The sequence below is a fragment of the Struthio camelus genome, chromosome 5 (genome assembly GCF_040807025.1).
Source record: "Struthio camelus isolate bStrCam1 chromosome 5, bStrCam1.hap1, whole genome shotgun sequence".
In the NCBI taxonomy this organism is placed as follows: domain Eukaryota; kingdom Metazoa; phylum Chordata; class Aves; order Struthioniformes; family Struthionidae; genus Struthio; species Struthio camelus.
Window position 1 is genome coordinate 28708794 of NC_090946.1, and position 23903 is coordinate 28732696.

Genomic DNA, 23903 nt, shown 5'->3' on the forward strand with positions numbered 1-23903 from the left:
CCACAGTTTTTTTTTTATTGCTAATTAGTCATAGTGAGGTGCCATTTTCATAGGATGCAGAGTCCCTAAATTTAGCTGTGGAATATTACATTGATCACACACAAAAAAACATCATTGATTCTCTGGGGAAAGGTTGGACGTCAGTGTGTGCGTTTTGGCTCAGACCACCTTTCACCTATTAAAGGGGGTTTCAGAAGATTTTTATCCTTGCTGCACATGGCAACAAAATGTGATTTGCCATCCTTAACCCTTTGAACGTTTTCAGCATCTTAGGAGGATGATTCACGCTTACTCAGTTACCTTGCTTTCGTGCCCTGTATTGTATCTGAAATCTTTATACCAAAAGTGCTGCATTTCTATGCTCTGCTGCTCTGTCAATCTTTTAATGTATGGTATACAAGTTTAAATATTTAATATGCACTGAAGCCATTACAGCATAGCTGTAAAAAGCTGCAGTACTCTGCCTTCATACTATAACACTTCTTTTCCTTAAATGAGTTGTGGCATTTGTAAATAAAACTCTAAAATTAACCCTGATAGAATAAGTAATACTGTAGTTCGCTTTACCTGTTTAAATTTACCAGTGACAGTGAATCGAATTAAACCATTGTGCTGAATATTCTTTATTGCTGTGTAGGTCTTTGCTATTATTCAATATGATACTTCCCAGATATTCTTTTCAGCAATAACTAATTAAGCGTAACAGGCATGCATCCAGAAACTCCTGAATTTTAATCTTCATCTTTCTTAATCAGTTGATCAAATATTACAGAGGATGTAGAAAAAATAAGGGAGTAACTTAAAATACAAATACATAATTTGAGTAATTGTCCAGCTCATAAATTATGTCTAAATATTATGATTGTTTTTGTACTTAGGGGTGGTGTACATCCAAATGGTAGAAATTATCCATGTACATACATGCAATTAAATATTTTGTATACATAACTGTCTATAATGATTTTCATAAGCATGCCTAAAACTGCATTTCTAAAATACTTTTGAGTATAAACACAAATCTTGCTTAAAAGGAAAAACAGAACAAAAGCTAGTTATATTCCAAACTATTAGTGTCATACAGTAAAGTTTGATATAAGGAAAATTTAGATAAAACAACATCCAGTACCACTGCCACTTGCCTGTAGCACCAAATTCCAATTCAGCCTTTCCTGGGTTCTGAAATGATGGAAGAACTTCTTTCCTCGCCATTTTGGCTTTTACTGATGGGAAATTCCTGGCAGCTGAAGTGCCTAATATTTTACCTGCTTTAAAATGTCTTGCATGATTTTGCAGACTCAAGGAGCTTCCAGTAGTTCAGATAAGCTTTCATCAAGGAGCTAAACATACAGCTGCTTAGTTAAAGTGATGTTTTGATGTTGAATGCCACTTAATTTTGCTTCATTCTTCTCAATCTGAAAAAGCATCAGTAACTAACTCAGTATTATTTATTGAAAGAAAACTGAAAGCAAAAAAATTGTCAATTGAGAGAAACATCTCTTTTTCCACATCTCAGTGGCATAAGCACAGTATTGTGTTTCTGAACTGAGGGCCAGCCAGAGTTCTGTACAATATGATTTAGTTGGGTTTAGTTGATAGCCTTTATGAGCCCAAGGATTTGGAAAATAAAACTAGGAGGACTGCAGAGACAGATTGCTCAGACACTGAAGAGAGAGAATGTCTTGTGCTGTTTAGCAGTAAGCTCTCTGCCTGATTTTGTGAGAGAGAGACAAAAAGAAGAATGAGCGTATGCAAGAAATGCTAGTCGTATAGCTTAACATATAGTTAGCAGGGAGTTGGGCAACATCTATATTAGCAAGTGCATAATAAGAAACGCTTCTACAGAGTAAAAGCGCTGGTGCTGAGGACCTGCCATCACCACTCTGTGTCAGGGCTTCAGACGAGCTCTAGTCTAGTCCCATGGACGGACTGACTGCCTCTTTGCGGTGGAGGGCGGTGAGGGAACTCCTGCAGTGCAGCTTCCAGATCTGAGAGCCCACTCCACTATGTGAAACAGAGCATGTTCAGTGGGAATGATCAGAGATTCGCCTCAGAACAAATCTCCTTCACTCTCGCTGGGTGCTGGACACAATATGGAAACCTGGGTTGCTCTTTTGGCTGTTACAAATACCCACAAAACTAAACTAATACAGGGAATCTCCATGCTGAGAGATCGCGCTTCCATTTTTACAAATTCCCCTCTATACAGTAGTCACAGAGCTATTTATCTATTGCAAAATAGCTATGCATAATTGCAAGCGCTTTATAGATAGGACAAAATAGGGGAAGCAATTGAGCAGAATAACAGAAAAAATAGAAAATTTAAGAATTTTTTTTTTTTAGATGTTGTGGACTACTTCTTTCAACAATTCAGTTTTCCATGTGATATAAAATGGATGTGTTCTTTTGAGTGACAACTTGATTTAACAAAGTAAGTAAAAATAATAATGTAAAGTTTGACTTTGCAGTTTGAGTACCAAAGAACAAAAATGCCCAGCAAAAGACTGTTCAGCTGGAAGAGGCAGAGCCTGAGAAATCAGAAGATGGAACAGGCAAGAACAAAAGTAACTCATTTCCACTGCTGCCTTACCTGTAGCGGTGAAATGGGTAGCTTGGGAGACTGACAAATGTTCCCTTCCCTCCGCTCTCCCAGTCTTCAAATGCATGCCAATGCCTGAGCATTTTCCTGAGCTTTTCCTATTTATTTTGGTATTCTTTTATGCCTTAAGTGAGGTACTAGAGGATGTGAGAGATTTTAGAAATGACAAATGCGGTAGCTAAAAGTTGTAGCCACTACAAGGGATTTCGTGCTCCTGCTTTTTTCTTCTGTCCTTATGAGTATTGTATGCCTTTTTGCACAACGGCACAACTTCACGGGTACAAGTTGTAAAGGGTGCCCCTTAGCCAACCCCTTATCATTCTGTGATTAGAATATGTCCTTGGGAGTTTGGACCTGTGAATTCAAACTCCCTTAATTTGAGGAAGGGACCTGAGCTCGTCAGTAATGAAAAAAAGTCAAGTTTTCAGCACTATTTGTGAAGCTCTTACCTCAACTATCAGAAGTAGTTTTATTTGAACTAGAAACCAGCTGTTTGAAGTAAGATTCGGTGAAATGCAGAAGGGCAGACTAAATATTTACTGGACAGAGTTGTTTTTATCTAGAGGATGTATATGCATCCATTACACGTGGCTGCAAAGGCTGAACTGCCCTTTTTAAAGGACTCCATCTGCAGTATGTCAAAAATAGTAATGTCCTGTACGTGTTTAAATTCTTGGCAGCAAAGTAACACCTTAATTTCTTTTACAGTAAATATATAGCTGTATTACATAGTGACTTATAGAGCAGATGTTTCTGAAAATGCAAAGAAATTCCAGTCTGTTCATGTTGATGCGATAGCTTCAGTCTTTGAAACCAGAACTAGTTAGACAATGCAGCCATGATAGAAGTTTGAATATTTAAGAGTCTATGTACAAAGTAGACGCCTTTTATTAATGGGCATGGCCATGACATCTTCAAATAAAAGGAGAGCATATTTCAGATTCCCTATAGAAACAATAAAGCATTCCTTTTCAAAGTTTTCAAAGTGAGGGACCATTCTTATATTCAATGTTGCAGCATAACAGGCTTGACTCATCGACAGATGACACATCAGGCACAGGGAATTTGAAAAAGCACTGCTTGACCTCACTAAAAAAATTATAGTTTTGAGAACAGGAAAGAAGGAAAATTGCTTTCTGATCCTTGACTCCACTATGCTCAAAAAGGGTAATGAATGTTCTGATAAAACATACTTCATTGGGTAAATAAATCTCGTTCCAACTGACAATGGTATGTAAAGGGATGTCTGAGTCTGTTTAAAAATCATTTTGAAGTGTAAGAAAAGCATATAAACTGAAGTCCATCAGGAAGCTAGAAATTAAATTTGCCTGTGCGTTAATTTTTTTGGTCTTTTATCTTGGAAAACTTTTAGTTTTTAGTTTAAAAAATACTTTACCTAACAGGATGTTTGACACAGCTGGGCAACTCCTGTTGTAACAATTTATTGTGAATGTGAAAAGATGTGTTTTAATTACAAAAATGGTGAATGATTGCATCTAAATTTTGCTTCTCTAATGTTTTCTCCCTGTAAATCCACTTAGATAGAGGTTTGAAAACTTTTGAGTGGCATCAGAGGGTGCTAAATGGTCTCTGTGTTCTAAATCCTGCAGGAGTTACTAGTCTGCTTCCAGCTAAAATTCTAGCAGCTGGTTGCCATCAAGTCATATAAATGGCCTGTAAGTACATTACTGTAGGTGGGTTTTTTTCCCCCCCTCACTAAGCCATTCCAGCATGTGCTTCAAGGGGTACATATGAGTTGTAAGCAGGGCAGTGGCTTCTTGGCTTTGAAATTAGCTTGTTCAGGAAAATAAATTTTTCATTTACTCACCATACTGTTCTGAAACTTCAGCCACGACAGAGAACTGGGCACGAGTCTCCTATGTACACACACTGATTTAGTGCTTACCTCAGATACTTTGCAATTTGAAGGCTTGATTTTGATCCCCTTCCTCATTTTCTATGGTTTTGTACACTTGAGATAGTCCTGGTTAAGTGAAGGAGGTTATTCGGAGCAGTTATTTCATGATCCAAGTAATAAAATTCTGTTTTGCCCAAAGTAATTGAGATGTAGGAGAAAATGAAGAACTGTTAATCCCAGTTAACAATAGTTATTTCCAGAACACGTAGCAATTGCCTGTTTTTCTCCCAATATTTTAACTAACATCGATTCGTTATTTTTCTCCGATACGTTCTCTCCGTTTCTCTTCCTGTCCTGCAGGGATCGGGTTTGTTGCTTTTATTCTGGTGAAATTAATTTCTTCTTATGCAAATATATAACACTTTAACCAAAAATAAAGTGATATATAAAACATAGTGATGTGTAAACTAGAGCTGAGTGGGGGTAGAAAATATTTAAAAGTGAAACTTAGACTAGAGATTTTCTTTAAATCCTCACAGGACAGCCTTTCTCCTAAGTTTGTTTTACTGCATTCAAAAAGCGTCAGATCTGAGCTAAACAGAGTGTATCTGCTAGAGCTGATTTTGGTTGTGAGAAATAGATTTGTGGGTGAGGAGCTCAAGTAAAGCTGTGAGTTAAAACTCCACATGAACTTCATATCTGATTTTTAGATAAATGGGCACAAAATGTCACTTCATAATTCAAAACAACAAAGGTATTGAATTTTTTTGGTTAAGCAATCTGCACTGTTAAGTGTACAATGTAGGTACTAAATGCTGCATCCAGGAATAGACAGTGCTTAGGAGAAGGTCTTTCCTTAATGTCAGTATTTACTAGTCATATGCCTGTTGCATATTGCCAGTAAGGGTAAGTAGCTTCTGGGAGCATCTTTTTTTTCCACTTTTTTCATACCTTTTGCTTGTTCTGCATAGGGAGAATAACATTTAGTTGCTAACTGATACCAACAAAAACTCCCCACCCTTTCTTCCCGCTGCCAGCTCAGTAATAGCTAGAATGGAGGACAGACGGCTTAAATGTTTTAATTTGAGGTATTTGTAAGAAAATCAATAGTGAGTGAAAAAAGCATGGAAAATATAGGCGTTTAGCCCCACCTCCTTCTTCTGATATGACCATGTTACATCAATTGGCCCGTTATCCTGATTAGGTTGTCTTGAACATTACTGTAGCGTTATTAAAGAGACTGTTGGCTTTTGGTGAAATTTTCCAGATTTTTTATCTGTAGTTTGGGGAAAGCAGAAAGGTGAATATATGTGCTTTTTTTCCAAGTATAATTCAGACTGCATCTACTACACTTAAAACTAAACTACTGCAGTACAATCTGTGGAGAATTGTTCAAAAAAACCGCCAAACTAAAAAAAAACCAAACAACCCAACTCTGTTTTCCACACTCAGCCATTCACAGGTGTGCAGTCTCAAGAATTAGAATTCCTTCTGTCCAGCAACCTGGTGTCTTACATCTTGCATACAGCTTTGGATTAGTTAGAAAATTAAGAGATGTAGCCGATTATTATTACTGGCTTGATTCAGTTGCTTAAAAATAAATGTCTTCTGCCATTTGAGAATGCAATGTAGTATCTGAAACAGCTGCACGGGGCTGGCACATATGATCTGTGGAAACCTATGACCTTCTGGACTAGCAGCTGGAGGCTAGTGGGGATATCATTGGCCATGTCAAGAGGCATTAGATACCTGTTAAATACATTGAACCCTATGTTTTCAAGGTTTGAAATGGTTTCATGATTTAAATGTCAAAACACCTTTTGGAATCAAAGGGACAGCTTCAGGCTTACTTCTCCAAGTACCTTGTATAAAACTTTGAAATTGTGTCAGTCTGCATAGTGGAATTTGTGCGTCAACTTCATATCAATTTTTCCTAAGGTGACACACATATATTAAAGTGAATATAAGTTAATTGCAATTGGATGCTTTATTTGGGATTAATAATTTTTCTCACACAGCTAGATCTTTCTTGTTTATGCATGGTCTGTGAATTGACCTGCTTTTAAAAAAATGGGATCTGTATTTTGCAAAATATTTCATTTTTGGCATACCTTCTTGCTCAGGCTCCCCGTTCCCTCCCCGTCCCCTAAAAAAAGACTTATTGTATAAAATGGTCAAACATATAAATGTTGGTGATAATTTTAGATTTTAAAAAGCTTTTCTCCTTGGGTAGATAATGTGTGGATTGGTATATAAAAAAAAAAGGTAAAATAAATGTGTGTAGGGGGGAGGGAATGATTATGCGTAGGAATATTGAGGAAGCCGTTCACAGGAATGCAAGGAATGCAAGCCCTTCTAGGAAACAAGGCTATTACAGCTTAGAAATGTGTCCATTGCCCCTGAGCTTCTTGAGAAGAAAAATGTTCACTTGTTCCAGGTGGAAAAAAAGTTTTACCAGCTAGGTGCTGCCTGTTTTAAGAAACACATGAGTTTCAACTCTTAGTTTTTCAGCAGAGTATCTAAGTACAGCATACAAGATCATCCATTTGGGAGATCTCCTCGACTCAGTGAAGTCTGCCAGCATTAGACAAGGCTTGGAAGTGTTCGCATTTTCTTCACACTAGCTGAGCAAACTGACAAAACATTAAGCATCACAAGTGTTAACACTCTTTGTTTATGATGAAATACTCGCTTTTGCTGCAAGGGTAGAAAATAGCAGTAGTGGAATATCACATGGTACAGCTAAAGAAGTTCTTGGGAGACTGACAAAAAAGCTAACACAACAAGAATCAGCAGGGAAAGATTTTTCAGCCAGCTGCTTACTTCTGCGTTTGTGATGTACATGTAATATCTTTCTTCCTCTTCGTGAAAGCAGGGATTTGCACATGTCTGCTAACATGTGCTGTAGTATTGTTATCCAGAACGTTATTGTATATAAGTAAAACAGTTTAATATAAAAATCAAGACCGCTGCTTCTGGCTGTCTGGGTGACATTTCTGGTACTACAGAGATGGATCCACACGGGTGGAAACAGAGTACCAAACATGTCTACTTTACACAGGAGAAATAAGGAAGAACAAACTTTGTTATTTCCTTAACACTTTGTATGAGAACAGATGGTTTGAAACAAATGATTTTTTTTTTTTAATCTATGCCAAGCTTACTTTCTCTAATATGTTAGCCACAATCCATAAAGCTTAACTTTCTCATCATCTCCTTAAAATATTTATTTTCTCAACAACTCACAACATTTATTTTCTCCTCCCTTTTGAAGTAAAGAAGGGTGTAAAGGAGTACCAAGCTAGTCCAGGCTTATTTAATGTCTGTAAGTCAAGCAGGAAATTTAACTGGAGAAGCTGTGCTCTGTTGGAAGTCTCTTGGAACTCAGCACTGCATATACACACAGTATAAAGATGATCCTGTTTTGGAGTTGTGAGATTTGTGGAGTTCACTGGGAAGTGAAAATTACACAGATGTACAGTTGAAAATTATGCCTTATTTAATTGTGTGTCTGGAGATGGATTTTGACGCCTGGTTTTGGGTACTGACATTTTAAAATGTTAACCTTTGCCTAGAAATTATTCTGTGCTAAATCTGTTCAATTAAGAAAATATTCTGTCCAAATATCTGTCACAGTTAACAGAACCAACATTGATGTAGTGTTCTATATTCCAGTTATTTCTTGTATTTTGTGAATTTCTTTGTGTTTGGGGTTTGGGTTTTTTTTTTTTTTTTTTGGCTAGGAACCAAGGTGGGTAGTGGAACTGTGCAAGAGCTGTTTTTCCAGTATTTCTGATCAAATGAATGAACAAGGGTTCTAAGAGTTACAAGCAATTTCTTAGATAAGCCAGAGGCTTTGTAAATATCTGCTCAGTGCTAAAATGAAACTTGCAACTTTTTCTTCTCAGTAAATTTAGTAATTATGAAAAGTTTGGGCTATATTGGGATTGAAAAATACTAAACATACAAAAAAAATTTAATGTATTTCAGTTTTGCAAATGGAAATTCTAAACTTCTGAGAACCTTTCCAAAAATTTATTATTGATTTTTTTTTTTCTTTGCTTCCCATTTGTTTTTCCTTTTCTTTCAAGGAGATGGATGTAAGAGACTAGACAAGTATAAAAACAGATACAGGAGAGATGCGAAAGGAAACACAGTAAGCAGAGAGCAATGGGATGTTTACTTTCTCTAGTTTTTTTTTTTTTTTTCACTGAAACTACTTGTAAGAATTTGCATCTTCAGATAAAAACGTACTTCCTGTACTTTCTCTGGAAATAGTTCTCCTGAGTAGAAATAAAACAGCCATGTCAGAAAACAATATCCTCTCTGTACTTACATATAGCCCAGCACGAGGGAAGCCACGCATGCTGTGGGAGGACAAGAGACAACAGACATAAATTGAAACAGGAGAGGTTCCAACTTTGATAAAAGGAATACCTTTTCACCTTTAGGGTATGGAGTATTGTGTGACAGGTTGCCCAGAGAAGTGGTGCATTTTCCATCCTTAGAGGTTTTCAAGACCCAACTGGTTCAAGCAGTGAGCAACAGGGTCTCATCACATAGCTGAACCTGCTTTGAGCAGGATGGACTAGATGAGCTGCCAGGGTCCTTTCCAAATGAAATTATTCCCTGTCTTTAAGACACTGTGATCAAGTTTTTATTGGCTGAATCTCCACCGTACTTTTAAGACTTTCTTCTTCAAATTATCAAGAAATATGCCGGTTAGAGTGGTTGTTTTGACAGTGTATATGCACAAGAGAACTGAATGGAAATGACTGAATATCTAGGAAAACAAAACTTTACGTAGATCTTTGAACATAGACCATAATGTGTTTTAGTAATGAATTTAGAACGTTTGAACCTGTGCTCTAGCAGCATGATGGTATGTATCCATAATGATACCATTACCACTTTCCTAAATCATACAGGGATGGCAAATTAGTTAGAAAGGATAGCATTAGTTGACTGCTGGTCATCTCTGCTGGTTCCATCTATAGCAGATGAAAGGAGAGAAATGATCCTGCTCAGAGTTGCTTTCCAGAGGAGCCTTGATAGAGGGAGAGTATTGAAATTAGATATGTTAAGCTACAACTAGTCTTTTTGGTTACCTCTCAAGTCTCCGTCTCTGAATTTCTTGATACTTGGATATCTTTAAGGCAATTGCCTATTTTATCTCATTCTTTGTTTTATTTGGAGACCAAGCTACATGTGGAACAACACTAAATGCAGATAAAAATACAGTTACATAGATACAAATAATTCACAGTTAAGTGACAAGTTGAATCTAGAGTGACCCTTCATGAATGTTTAATGGAGATAAAATGTGCCAGATTAATACAATACAGCCCTCAAGGCTGCAAAAACAATTTTGTAACTCTCCTTAAAAAAGATAAAGATTGATTTTTTTTTTTTTTTAAAAGAAAGATTTTTTTTTTTTCGGTCCGTCCATTAGACTGACTTCTGATAAAATGCAGAAATGTTTTCAGGAAATCCTAAAGAAGAAAAACTTGGAGAAGCAGAATATGTTAAGGCGATATGTTACTAAGGAAAGTGTATAAGGACAATTCTGTTTTCAAAGAGAAAGTAATAATTTCAGCTGTCACAACTATGAAGTGTGTCTGTGTATGCGCAAGCGTTAAGCTCAGCAAAGAAAACTGTGTGTACTCTTGTGATAAATGTATATATTTGTCATGTTCAGAAAACATAACTACTACAGAAGATATATTGAAGACAGTAGTTGATTTTATGCCTTCATTTTTAATCTGTTTCTTTTGTGAACTTTTACAGAGTTGTCGCAGAATTACTTACTTTTTAATGAGAAGGGAATCCCATATTTATTTTTTTTCCTGTCTACAGATCAATAATTTGATGTTCTTTTTGACATCGAGTGGGGTAGATTTGTATGCCTCCCACAACCTTAGTTTTAAGTCTCTTTCAATGTCATAAAACAGAACATTCTAAACACAAAACAGTGAATTTCAAACATAAATGTATGAAAAATATTATTAAATGGTTTACCACCTCTTCTGTTTCTATTACCTAGAAACACTAGGTAATAGTGGTGAAATTGAACTTACTAAATTTGTTCTGTATTGCAAAGTTCAGTTTTCTATCTCAAACCCAGAGTGAGCCTCCCGTACTTGTACATATTTTTATTCTACTGCACTATACAAATTTAAGAATAGAGGAGATATAATTTTATGTTTTTGTTGTGGAAATGCAGATTTGATTCTTATCTTTTGGGGCTCTATATCTTCTGGGAAGTAGCCTTTGTGCTTGGTGATAGATGGGGGAATTACTGTCTTGTATTAAGGAAAATAAGATTTAGCTAAGTTATGAAAGTTATCTCAAGTTAAAATAATGCCTAGTTACAATGAGAAAGACCTCCTTCCATTTTCAGTCCGTAGCAATTTCCCCAACTTTGATTCATAGCAAAATTTTTACTTGTATGTGTGCGTATGTGTGTGTAAACATACTGTTCAAATACATTGAACTGTTTTATTTGGGATCTGAATACGTTATCAATGCTAAAAGAAAATCTTTTTTTCCTTCAGTGGAAACCATATACTGTTAATCTGATTTTGAATCAATATTGCTACATCTACCTTTGAAGTCCCATTATGTTTACGACCTAGCAATATAAATGTTTTGCACTGATTTTAGTTATTTCATCCCAGGTCATCTACTGCGAGCAAGTAAGCTCCATTTTACAAATGGGAGACAATTTCCCCCCATGCAGTAAAACACACACAAAAAAAACCTCTCAAGGAATTGAGTACATATCTTCAGAGCTGTAGAACATGTATCTTATTTTTCCTCTTGTTCTGTCGGTACCTCCCAGTGCTGATTGTTCTTTGCGTTCAGAATGTTTCTCTCATCTTGCTGTATCAAAAAGGCAGCTGTTCTTTTCACTGTCTGAATCATGAGCCTTTAGAAACAAAGGATCGCTGGTGTTGGGTAAGCAGGCCTGTGTTCTCTGTCACATGAATGATGAGCAATTCCGGTGAACTGGGTAAACTGAAAGAATTCGTCGTGAAGTGCAGCACTGATCCCACCTCTGCTTTGGTCTTCCAACCCAGCGGGTGTCAGTATGGCCAGGAAACTTGTTGTACAGTAAACTGAATGGAAATGTTGGGAAAGAATAGCTAAAATAAATCACTGCTTTATGTATATGGCATTGTAAAGATTTCTTTCTTACATCCTTATCCCTATATTATTGTCTTGCATCAAAAATTTCTTTCAGCTCTCTCTGGAAACACATTTCATTTCAGTAGGTTTGGATGAAAATATGTACTTGACAGGGTTTGCTTACTTCCCTGTCATGTTAATGTTTTTAGAGTAAACTTAGATAGAATCATAGAGAATAAATTGCCTGAATTTAACCTGTACAGATATGGTCTACCTTATGTAAAATAAGTCTTTGGCATTGTGATCTCATATTTTGACATTTCCAGAGGTGGAAATAATCTCTGTCCTATCCTTGGACAAAAAGGATCCCCGAATAAATAGAACTCAGATTGCACAGCTCAGGGAACTGATGCCAGATGATCTTCGCTGTTCTCTCGTTTCCTGATGGGAGGTCAAAATAGAGCTAAAGGGAAGCAGACAAAAAGGAAGCTCTGTTGTCTCATTCATTCCTGCCACTTTCACCTCCTAAACGAGTGGAAATGATGAAAGCCTAAGGCCTGTTGCCAGTCTGAAACTGGAGAAGTGATTTCTTTCCTGAATCATGTCAGTTGCAGCTTGACTTGTGTTTGTTTAACTTGAAGCTTTGATGCCATATCTGTATCACAATGAAATATGTTTGTGTGCCAGACACTGGCTTCTAGCCTAAACAAAGGTAACCTGCATGAGATGGACAAAGGGAAGAAACTGTTGGACTAAAGCCATAATTAGAACATAGTATTATGAAAGATCTTCTGGGTCATCAAATCCAAACCCTTCTTATTGCAGATGCTTACACCATCTGGCTTCATTAAGTTAATGAAACCCCATCTTAAAATAAATATTTTTGCTGCTGTTGGGAATCCTTTTCAGACCTTCATGCCTTTGATGCATAGAAGGCTTATTTTTAAACTTACTCATGGCTACTTGTTCTGTGGAAGCACTTACCTTTCACATAGCCTGGCTCATTTCAGTCCTCTGACACGTTTCTAGGGAACAGGATTCTCTCCTTTCCCTTACTTGTACCCCTTCCCCAAGCTTTCGTTCTGTTGAGCAAAACAGTCTTTTTCATCTTGTTTTTTTTCTCTTGACTATTCTATCAATTCTTTTCTGTCCTTGCTCCGGTAAAGCTCTTTCTGTTAATGATGGATAAACGTATGGCGCATTCCAGGTGAAATATTATCTTTTGAAAATCTCATGTTCAATATTCAGCCAATGCTGATACTGTATGGAAATGCATTCCTTCCTATTTTCGGAGAGACTAAAGTAAACTTCAGTGGATGTTTAGCAAATGAATGGTCTGTTCTTGCTAACACTGATGCTGGCATACATAATGATAGTCATTGCCATCAGTTAAAATTATTTCTGCTCCCTAAAACAAAGCATATGTCTAAGTGTGCCAGTTGAATCGTGTGTAAGTTGTAATTTGAATGATGAGGATTTTAAAAATATTTTATGGACATAAAGATATAGCTCCAAAATACCATCATAGGTCATGTCCCTGTGTGTTATTTGCACTTAAAAATATTTTACTTCCCCCACAGATAATGTTCGTTGGTCTCAAGAGGAATGTTATAAGGGAAAAGAGCATATTATTCTGGTCAGCATGATGATGGGGATTCTCAATATAATATCTACCTATAGTCAAAACTCTACTTATAGTCATTCCAGAAAAATGGTCCGAAGGAGGAGGATGGGTTTGAACTACAAAAAGTTTAGGAGATAACTCATGACATGGAAAAGGGCAAAATGTGATGGTATGACTATGGGCAATTCAGCCTGTTTAAAAAGGTTTTGACTCCTGGCTGGAATTACTACTTTTACTCTTTTCTAAATGCCAATACTAGGAGAACTGCCTAAAATGACCATATAGTAAAAAAAAAAAAAAAAAAAAAAAAAAAAGGTATTGTTTTGGACTTGTAGGAGTAGTTATATCAAAAGCAGATAAAGTTTAAAAAAAAAAAAAAAAAAAAGAAGGGAGCAGTGCCAGTCTCGTATCAGGATTTAAGCTAGCCTTTTATCTTTCTTGAGGCAAAACTAACGCAAAACATTTTGGAAACTATCCTTGCTTTTGAGACTGTTGAAACTGATTTAATAGCCAAATAATTCATGTTCTTTTGAAACACAAATGCTGTCTCTTTGCCGAATATGCCACTTGGACAAGCCAGTGCACAATATCTAATATGAAACTTCAGTGGAAAACAACGACATTTTTGCTGTGAATTTTACCTGCTCTGTCTAGACATACTGATTAAATTTCCCTTCCTCTGAGGTATTTTTGACTGCTAGTGCTCTAATGCAAACAATCAGAAATACCTATGTATCTCCGTGAACCCAGGGCACTAGTTGCATTATAGCTGATACCCATCAGAAATGGTAAAAAGCCTGACAGGAGTTCTTGGAACTACATCACCTACTGAGACTCACTAGCTAAGGGGGAAAAACAGCACATATTTTTTTTTTTACCTAGGAGAAAATTTAAGGCCTCTTAATGCCATATTTATAATCTCCTTGAAGAACATTGCTGACTTTGAGTGCTTTGTTAAGTCTTTGATGTTTTTTAGGATCAGCTGTTCCTTTCAACAGCTTCCTTAAAAGCTCGTCAAAGACAGCTTAGTTTAGTAGTTTGCTTTCCACAAATATAGATTAAAGTCAAATGGCAAAGTCGTCAGATTTTCATATCCATCTAGTTACAATGTATTCTAGTAAAGGGAGAGACTAGCCCCTTAGCTTGTATAGGTTGCAAACCTCTTTTGGTGCAACCTTCTTTGATGATCCAGTGGAGGGTCTGATCTATCAAGTGCAGAAAATGATGAAGAACAGACCTGTGCAGGCATATATGGAATGCAGCTTCTCAGAGAAGCATAAGGAGAACAGTTTCACTCTTGAGCAAACGGTAAGAGTATAGATTATTCACGCAAGTAAATTTTGAAGGATTAGGCAGAAAAATAAATGCTGGCATAAGAACATCAAAGTTAACAGTTATGCATGTGATACATTTTTGTTAATGCATGTGCATGTGATACAGTTTTGTTTGTACAAACTATTTAGTCTTTCTCACAATTTAATATATTTATAATCTTGTTCTTATTAATTTGCAATGCTCATTTGCTTTTAGAAAAGGTTGTCATTGATACTTGAAAGGTCTAGATGGGGACTGTGTTATTTTCCATCTTACAATTCCATCTTGGTGGCTCAACATACCATCTGTTCACCTTCCATGCCACCCTATGCTAAAAATTAGAATCTTGTTATTATAATATGAATTTTATCTGTTAGACATATCACTTACAGGTTTTACCCTTGTAATGGGCTGAAGTGACATGAGAAAACTGGAAGAACTGCACTGTATTGCCTGCTTGTGTGGCCTGCTACTTTCTGTGGCTTTCCACTTTCCCTCGTTGGTATTAGGACATGCAATTCGTTATACATGTTTTAGAACATATATGAATAATTTTGGACTTCTACTCGGTCCTTCTTCCATAGACGTATATCTATTAGACGTATGAAAGATATATCAGCAGCCAAAGAATAAGTGCAACACAGCTTCTTCATTCTAAATTAAGGCATAGTAAAGTTACCTAGCTAACTAACTTAGCATCTTTGTTGTGAAAGAGGGATTCGTTCCTGAGAGTGACTGAAATGTGGCAGCTGGCTGGAAAAGAGATTAGGCAACTATTGGTAAGGAAAGGAAGATATGCTGAGGGTATGTCCTTCTGAGCCTAGAGGAGAGGGTTTTATTGTCGTAGCTTACTGTACATAAGCATCCTGCTGTACGTACTGTGCCATGCCCATTGGGAAAAAGTTGGGTTCTAATACTGACAAAAAAAGAAAAATACTACAGGAAAGGAATAAACTAGCTAGCCAGTGAAAAATATGTATTTGCCCAGAGGAATGCACTTTGATGCTTTTGTTCTTTAAACAAACAGAAGAAAAAACTCTATGATAGAAAACCTTGAGGTTCCTGTGTTAGGGAACAGAAGAACAAAATGTCCCAGCCCAGATCTTGCTTATTGAATTTACTTGAATACTGATCTTTCTCTTATATCCAGAAGACCACTTCTAGAAAGTTGATATTCTGTTTGGAAATTACTATTCTACTCTGTGTGTGGTTGGCAGGGGTATGTGCCTTTGTGGTGTTAGATTATTTTGAACACATGTTAAAACGTGGATGCTGTACAAGATGTGTCTTCAGTGAAAGATCAGCTTGACTTCTAGAAAACGGAAGTTCAGCAACGTGTTTGGGAAAGTCTCCTGTATCAAGGATGTTCAGAGGAAGTATGCTCGCTGTCCTCTGTCTGAAGAGTCTGTAACCCATAAAATGGGATTTGGTTATCGCTCATTGCAAGCAAGGCATAGAACAGTTTACTGGACTGGATTAGACCACCTGAGGAAAGGTAGTACCACTGAAGCTGTATTAGGTTTCGAGTGAGGTTTTTGTGTGCATAGCTTGAGATGAAATGGCTTCTTGACTTATATGGCCTGCTGGTAAGAGCGCTAGAAATTAAAAAAAACACCGAGGCCTTTCTTACTCTGAGCGTGCGGTGTTTTCTTTGTCCTCTTAGAACAAAAAAGCTCAGTTTTTTTCCTCCTTTGAGGGTATTTGTGTTGTTTTTGGCTGCTCAATAGAATACATTCATATATAAATAAATATTTTTCAGTCTACTCTACGTTCTGGTATGAAAACTAACAGACGTTATACGTGCTATGAAGATATTTATTTTGTTCTCTTCTGCAGCCTATACCATGGTTAATTCTGGTCTGTGGTCCTACTTCCCCTGAAATTTGCCTCCTGAGGCAGTCTTTATTAGCAGTTTTTTCAACTGTTATTTGATGTTGATTAGAGGATTATTAGCAAATTACAAGATTATATTTTCATGTCTAAAATTTGTTGCCCTCAGTCACTGCCTTCTATCTATCTGCCTGTTCCTCTGTCAGGAAGGGTGATTTTTTTTTTTCCTTCAAGACTCCATAGGAATCCTGCATTGGTGAAGTCTGTTAATCCTTCATGTGCAGACTGTTCTGCTAAGCTCTTCTACCAAGGTAGTCAGTACAGAAATACTGTTTCTAGTCTACTTCTGGCTTCTGTAGAAGCCTTCTTTTTGAGTTTTAGGAAGAACAGAACAGAACATTGCCAGAGTATGCGATCTTATGGAACTTTACAGACCATATTAATTGATATGACTGATTATTTTGGTCACAGATAATCAAGATTTAGATTAAATAAATCATCTATAAAGACAGATTCAATGTAATTCAATTATTTTGATTGTTGTGAAGAATTATCAGCATTTTAACATCTGCTTAACCTGTGCTCAGCGTTAAATTAATTCTAAAATTCCCTAGGAGAACGTTTAGAACACAAGTCTAAAATATTGGTGCTAAGTGTTACTTCTTTCTTTTCTCTAACATGTCAAATCTGTACTTACTACTATCCCTTTGCGGGGACCTCAGTTTGCATTGGTGATATTAGTCTGCTTCTGCTATGTTGCAGCATAACATGCAGGCATGTTATTTTCAGGTCATTTTGCCCTTAAATCAAATTTGGTGCCTGTCCCCTTTATGACCCCTTTTGAGTCATGAATTAACTCTTGGTCTTTGTTTAGCAGCAGCAATCGTTCTGCAGTCTGTAGTAACTGTGCTGATATTTAGCCAATAAATGATGTGAGCAACACCTCCTCTGAACGTATCAAAATGCCTTTCTCCAAAACATATACCGATATTTTTTAAAATGTAACTAGATGTGTTGTAAAGGTGGCTAATTTGCCTTCTTTAAGTGGGCAGACACAAGTACACTGAGATCTAAATGGGTTCCATATATTTACAGCTTAACTATATTTAACATTATTCATGTCTGTTTGGCAGTGTTTAATTTTTGTATTATTTTTTACTCTATGTAATTCAAACATTATAGTTCATCGTGTTCAACAGCGTTCCACAAAGTGTTACCACTGTGAGAACAATGCTATAGTCCTTCAAAACAGTTATGCATATAAGCAGCTTTATTTCTTTCAGTGGAACTGTTGAAGTTCTTATTTATGCACATGTTTTAAGGTTTTGCTAGAATAGGGCACAAATCAGAATGGAATTACAGAATCTTGAATAAAGGTTTTTCTTTTGTTTCGTCTTGTTTTCTTGTCTCTTGGAGTTTACTGTGAGAACTGGCAATAGTTTCTGGTGATAAACTTGTAAGAGAAGTAGCGCACATCTTTATCATGACCATAGTTGTTAAGAACAGATTATAGTGATTATTCAGAATTATACACTGGAGTGATAATGTGAACAGAAATTCACATCACATGTCTGACATTTACGAAGTGGTAGAAATCATTAAGAAGTGCATCCAGATCACAAAAAAATGTCATTTACCATACAGACATATAATACACTCTGCTGCACAGAGAACTGACAGTGTCATCTGCAGTTGAGCTTTACTGACACTTGCAGTTGCCAGACCCTTTTCGTTTGCTTTATTGTAGTTCAGTCTTAAAGCTGCCCCCCCGCCCCCCGCCTTGAGATGGATAGGAATGTCTCAAACTGACATTTTGGGGTAGTTTAAGATGAAACATTGCAGCCATACCTGACAGCAATCCTGGCACAATTTTTTCTTTGAATAAAAAACATTCTTCTGGCCATTTTATTGGCAGCAGCTGCATACTGAGGAACAAAGATTAAAAATAAGTTAAAAACCGCCGAAAACTCTGTTCAGCATTCTTTGACATGAGTGTTTGAGCGCTATCTTCACAAATGATTCAGCACAGCACTGAAGTGGTATAGTAATAAGATACAGAAGCTGATGAGAACTTTCCTGTGAAACTTACGTAATGGATCCTTACTTCATTCAGATTTAATAGTTCCCTTGTGCTATCTGGGGTCAGAAATAGATTCATTTTAATGCAGCCGCTGCCACTGACGTGCTGAGCAAGTGTGCCTTTACTTCCACCACAACTCTCAAGTCTGTAAATCAGGGAATAATAGTGTTTATTACTTGCCGTTTTTCATAGAAAAATTGTTGTAGTAAACCAGTAAATGTGAGTTAACATTTTCTGCCTTTATATCATGTTAAATTGCTGCATTGCTGCAGCAATTTTCTGTGTGTAATGATTTTTGCTCCGTTCTGTTCCCTAAATATCACTCTGTATTTACATGCTGTGAGTGGTCATCCAATTTTTAATGCAGTTCACCATATATAATAATTATCATACACAGAAATTTGTCTTCAGTGAGACATGTATTGTTTTGCCATAGCAAGACCTCCACTTGTTTTCATTTTTTGTAAAAGAAGTGTGTCACCAAGGTACAAGGGAAAAGTGCAACTATTGTCTCGTAATTAGAAGAAGTGCTATTCAGCAATTATTTTATCTTTTAAGGATTACAACGTGTCTAGACAACTTAATAGGTGATAAAATGTAGCAAGAAAATAAACTGTAAAGGACCTTAATGTGTATTTCGAATAGCCATAGAAGACCAAATCATGATACAGTTCTTAGTGTAAGTAAGTAAGGTACAGTCAGGTTCATATTCGGAACACTATATTTTGTTATCTATAACTTAATTTTTCAGAGTTCATTTTTACTACAGTATGTCTTTGTTTTTGCAATGGAAAGTAGAGAAAGCTATTTGATATTTGTCATTTTGTCACTGTCTGATCTTGTTATCCCAGGGAGAAAGAAGCTGCAAGAGTTGCAGAGTTCCAGTGGGAAATATAACACACACTATGTGAAAGGACAAAAGAGAAGGTTGAAGGCCTTTTTCTTGATCTTGACCTGGAGTGGTCTTTTGTACAAGAATGTGGGTGAACGTGTTCTCCCCTCATTTCTTTTTTTTTTTTTTTTTTTTTTTTTTTAAAGACTGGAAGGTGAGAACATTTGCCTGCTGACCTGAACAAACGTGTAGAAAATGCCTTGCCCTGAGAGGTATTACGGATAAGTTTGGTTTGTGAAATGTCAGTGTGGGTGGATGTGAGATGATTGAAAGGAGGTATGTCATGAATTCTTTATAAAGATAGACTTGCCCCAAACTCCTTAACATTTGTGAGTTGTTCATAAATGGGACGAATAATTATCTTTGGAATTGGGATCTACTATATGTCCTATTATTGTAGCTCTCCAAACTCTCTTCTGAGAGAGAACTGAATGCTTCATTTCTTGTTGGGGGCATTTACTCGTTAATCATTGGCATGCTGTTGAGCTACAGAGTTGTCGTTCTTGCAGATTTCTTGTTGGTGTAGTGGAAAGAAAATATTACTACATTGGTGAATTGAAATTCTAGTTGAAAGCTTATTTTAACAGAAATAAATAGAGCCACAATAAAATACCAGCAGTAGTAAAATGAAGTTTGTATATCTAAGAGTATTGTCAAGAAAACCAAAGGATTTATGTACAAAGAAAAACTTTCCACTAAACAGGTATGAGAATGATTCAAAATATCTGGTCTGTCCTTTCCGGCACGTTGAAAGTTAATAATAGAGTTAAGTTGACTTCTATCTTGTGACATGTGCTCTCCGCTCAGTGAAAGAGTTTTCATCTTCAGTGACCCAGTGGATACGTGTCTTTTTCTGGATTTTTTGCACAGCTCTGACAACCAGTAGGACATGACCATTTATGAAGCATTATGATACATGTGATAATCTGTTCTCATGTGTGATTTACATCTCAGGCTGAGATAATCTTTTGGCCCTCTTTGATGAAACTCACTGGGGAAAGTTTTCCTCATTTTCAGCTGTATTTAAACTGGGAGATAAATATGGAGAAATGGAGTCATCTGGAATGATGACTCTTTAAGCAGCTGTTCACTATTTATGGCTGGACAGGATGGTGCAGCCATTTCTATTTGTTTTCAAAAGTACAGCAATCTCCTGTTCTTCGCGATTGCTAGGCTAACAAAGTAATATGTCCTAGATTGTCGTAATACACACTGTAGATAAAGTCAATTAGAAGCTAAATTGGAGCAAAAACCAAGAGGATCTTTGACTTTCATAGTGAGGTAGCCCCTATGATTCTTTAGAATATGTGAATTCAGACACCTGTGCTAGATTTTTCTGGATGAAGTAGACTAGCTTAGGGCCCTGTGAATGTGATGATAACCAGATAGTGCACTTTTAACTATTTCATGAATACAGAATTAGCCCATTTATGAGTACATCTGTATTGCTGTGGAACAGACTGGCTCATATCTGCATTTTTTTTAGGGGTAGCACCCTCGAGATTAGTAAGGCCGCAGCTGTATTATTTAATGATTGGCCTGTGTGCTGCCTCTGTGGCCCTGAAACATAATTATTATTTTTCAGCTCAAAACCTCTGTGTTGCAGTGCAGCAAAATGGTGGTTTTTACAGTATGAAACGGAGTGTGGTGGAAAGACATGTTGCTGAGTTTAGGGATGGAAAGTCTTCTGGGACAAATGATTTGAGACTGTGAGGTTATAGGCAAGACAGGTCTTTTTTTGTTAGGCCCTAAAATAATCCTAAGAGTCTTGTATTACAACTCTGAGAATTGAAATATTATATAAGGTTCAGGAAAACAAGTGAGTTTTGCACCAATATAATGTCCTAGAGTGAGCTTAAAATGGAAGAATCACTAAGGCATCTGGGAGTGGTATCTGTGATAGTGAGTTACTCTTCAGTTATCATGATGTATTGAATATTTTTGTCAGCTCGGCATCACTATGGAAATATGACTTTCAGAAGGAACCAAAAATACTTGCTCTTTTAGTGAGTAACAATTTGAAACATCGTAACTATATATAGGACAAACAGCTCTTTAAAAAGCTTATACATCACGTAGGAGATGATAGTATATGGCAAAAATCATTGGAGAAGTTGCCAGAAAGCAGATCAGAGTTAACTTAAATTTATTAGCTTTAGTATCAGTTAAGGACCTGAGCTGAATCCATGTTTTTAACTGTTATCAAAATACTTCATTTTAAGAGACAAAATATGCTAATGTAACATGTCTCTCATAGATGAAGAGGCATGATAGAGATCCCCATCAGAGACTTCTGGAGCCATTAGAACAGAGAAAATGTTTTTTTGTGGGTTTTATGTAGGGCTCAGGGTTGAGCTTTTTAGCATTGGTTGGCTAAGCCCTTCACCTTTCAGGTTTCTGTAGAAACCTTTTGTATGATGCTTTAAGTAGAGGCTCTGCCTAGAAAGTAAGAATCCTCTGTTTCTTTGATTACAGGATTCTTCTTTCACCCAAAAGTCAAATCTGATAATACCGAAAAGATCAGAGATACCCTGGGAGGTAAAATGCTGTGCAGCTATCAGCCATCTGTATTAATATCTTTTTGTGACCTTGCTATTTATTTTTATGCTTTGTATAACTAAGCAGTACAAGCATATGATCCCAAAAGCATGTGATCCCAAAAATTCATATGCCCCAGCTGTTGATCAACATGTACATTAACTACTTTGTCATTTCTTTAGGAAAAAAAAAATCTACTTATTTCTTGAAGCTCAGGATGTTTTGCTAATAAATGTTTTCTACAGTGAATTGTCACTTTTGGTTCAGTTCTGATCCGAGACCACTAGGCAAATCCTGCCTTGATTTAGGGAGATAAGATTCCCCATGAAAACTGACATTTGGGCCTGCGTATGCCATCTATCTTCTTTCAAAAGCTTTTGAGTCTGTGTTCTGAAATGTATTTTGTATTGCAGTTTGCCCAGAAGGAAGTAACTATATTAAGCTATACTGAATAAACAGTTCCTCCAGCTAATCTGATTATAAAAAATAATGACCTGTGGTTCTTTGGTCCGAGCCGGATAAGTCTTTCCACCTAAATAAGTTCAGTCAGCTCCAGCTCTACAAAATACTTTGTCTCAAAACGAGTAAATGTTTTTTACAGTTTTTTATTTGTGATATTTCCTCTTGGGATCTCTTCTGCTTGGATGGCCCATTTTTCATGGAAGAGATGAGGAAATTTTTTTTCCCTTTGTTTTGCTAACCTCACTAAAAAGTAAGTTCAATTAGTGTTTTGTTTGTTCTTGCCTCCAAACGGACACTATGAAAGTTCTCACTGTTTAATTTATATAAAAACCTTTAAGTTCTGATTGCTGCTTTACATTTTTCACTTCTCTTTCCAGAAACGTAAAAACAGAGCATCCAGCCTTCTATTGAGACACAATCATGACAGCCACAGAGACAGTGAAAAGTGATTATTTGTGGTTCACTAACTCACTGTACTAGGTTTTGGCTACAGAATTGCTGTGTCTTCTAAAATTTGTTTTGAGAGTTGTTTATATCTCTTACTGAAATAAGTTTTTAGTTATTTATCATATTTATCATCATATCATATATTATAGTTATTTTTCAGCTAATAAACGCTTTATTTTCCTGTTAGTCGCTAAAGGACTGTGAAATGATACTTGATTTTTCTGTGGCAGCTCCTGTGTGTATTTGAGTGGTGGATAAATGGCACATTTGTGTTAACTGGACTGGGATTTTAAAATAATATTACACTATTAGATGTCCTTTAAAGTAATCCTCAGCTTCCCATTAACTTTTTTTTGTTGTTTCAGAAAAATCCAGTTTGGTCACACAAGTGATTTACATTTTTCTGCTTGGGAAGTCTTTAATGACTAAGATGAATGCCAGTAGTGGGTGTTGTACTTGGAGTTGGGAACCCTTCGGTACTACTGAAAGGTAAGCCTTAAAGCAAGGAAAAAATCTTTTTTTTTTTAGTGTTGCAATTGTAGCGTCAGTGAAGCTGCCTCAAAACAGCCATGTTTCTGGATACAATTACATGTCAGTTATTCCATAAAATTCAGTAAGAGGCAATGAACAATGAAATCTTAGGTTAGTAACAGTTGGAGGGGCGGGGGGGAATCATTAAAATCAGTCTACTGGAAAGACAGATTCAAAACTAAAACACTTGACATCAGACAACTCAGAATGTAAACCAGGTGAGCCCTCTGGAGCAAATCCAGAACTACCTGGAAACTGCTCAGTTAATAGTAAATAGTGTAATTACATAAGTCATGATGCTTTACAAATATTTAAAATCACATGGACAACTGAGGTCCCTATTGCTGGAACCATTCCATATTCTATGGAATTATCATTCATGAGTCCACAGAATAGCTCTGTTTACAATGAAAACACTAAGTATTTGAGAGATTACTCACTTACCATGTATATTAGGAAAAAAACCAAATTAATATAATTTTTTTCTTGAATGGCTTTTGGTTTTTTTTCTGGTGTTCTTTTCTTGTTTTAGAAAAATCCTGAGAGTCAAAAAATGTTACAGTCATATATCAAAACACTTAATAAAACACTTCCAAAAAATCA

The 23903-nt window shown here is 36.4% G+C and overlaps 1 long non-coding RNA gene across 1 annotated transcript in view; it reads left to right on the forward strand.

The window, feature by feature from the left end:
• The window catches only part of LOC104147078 (uncharacterized), a 221160-nt gene that overhangs the window by 191528 nt on the left and 5729 nt on the right, over positions 1–23903 (forward strand). Inside the window, exon 4 of the long non-coding RNA XR_011141417.1 lies at positions 23135–23258. This is a non-coding gene — a long non-coding RNA (uncharacterized lncRNA). The remainder of the gene's footprint in view (positions 1–23134; positions 23259–23903) is intronic.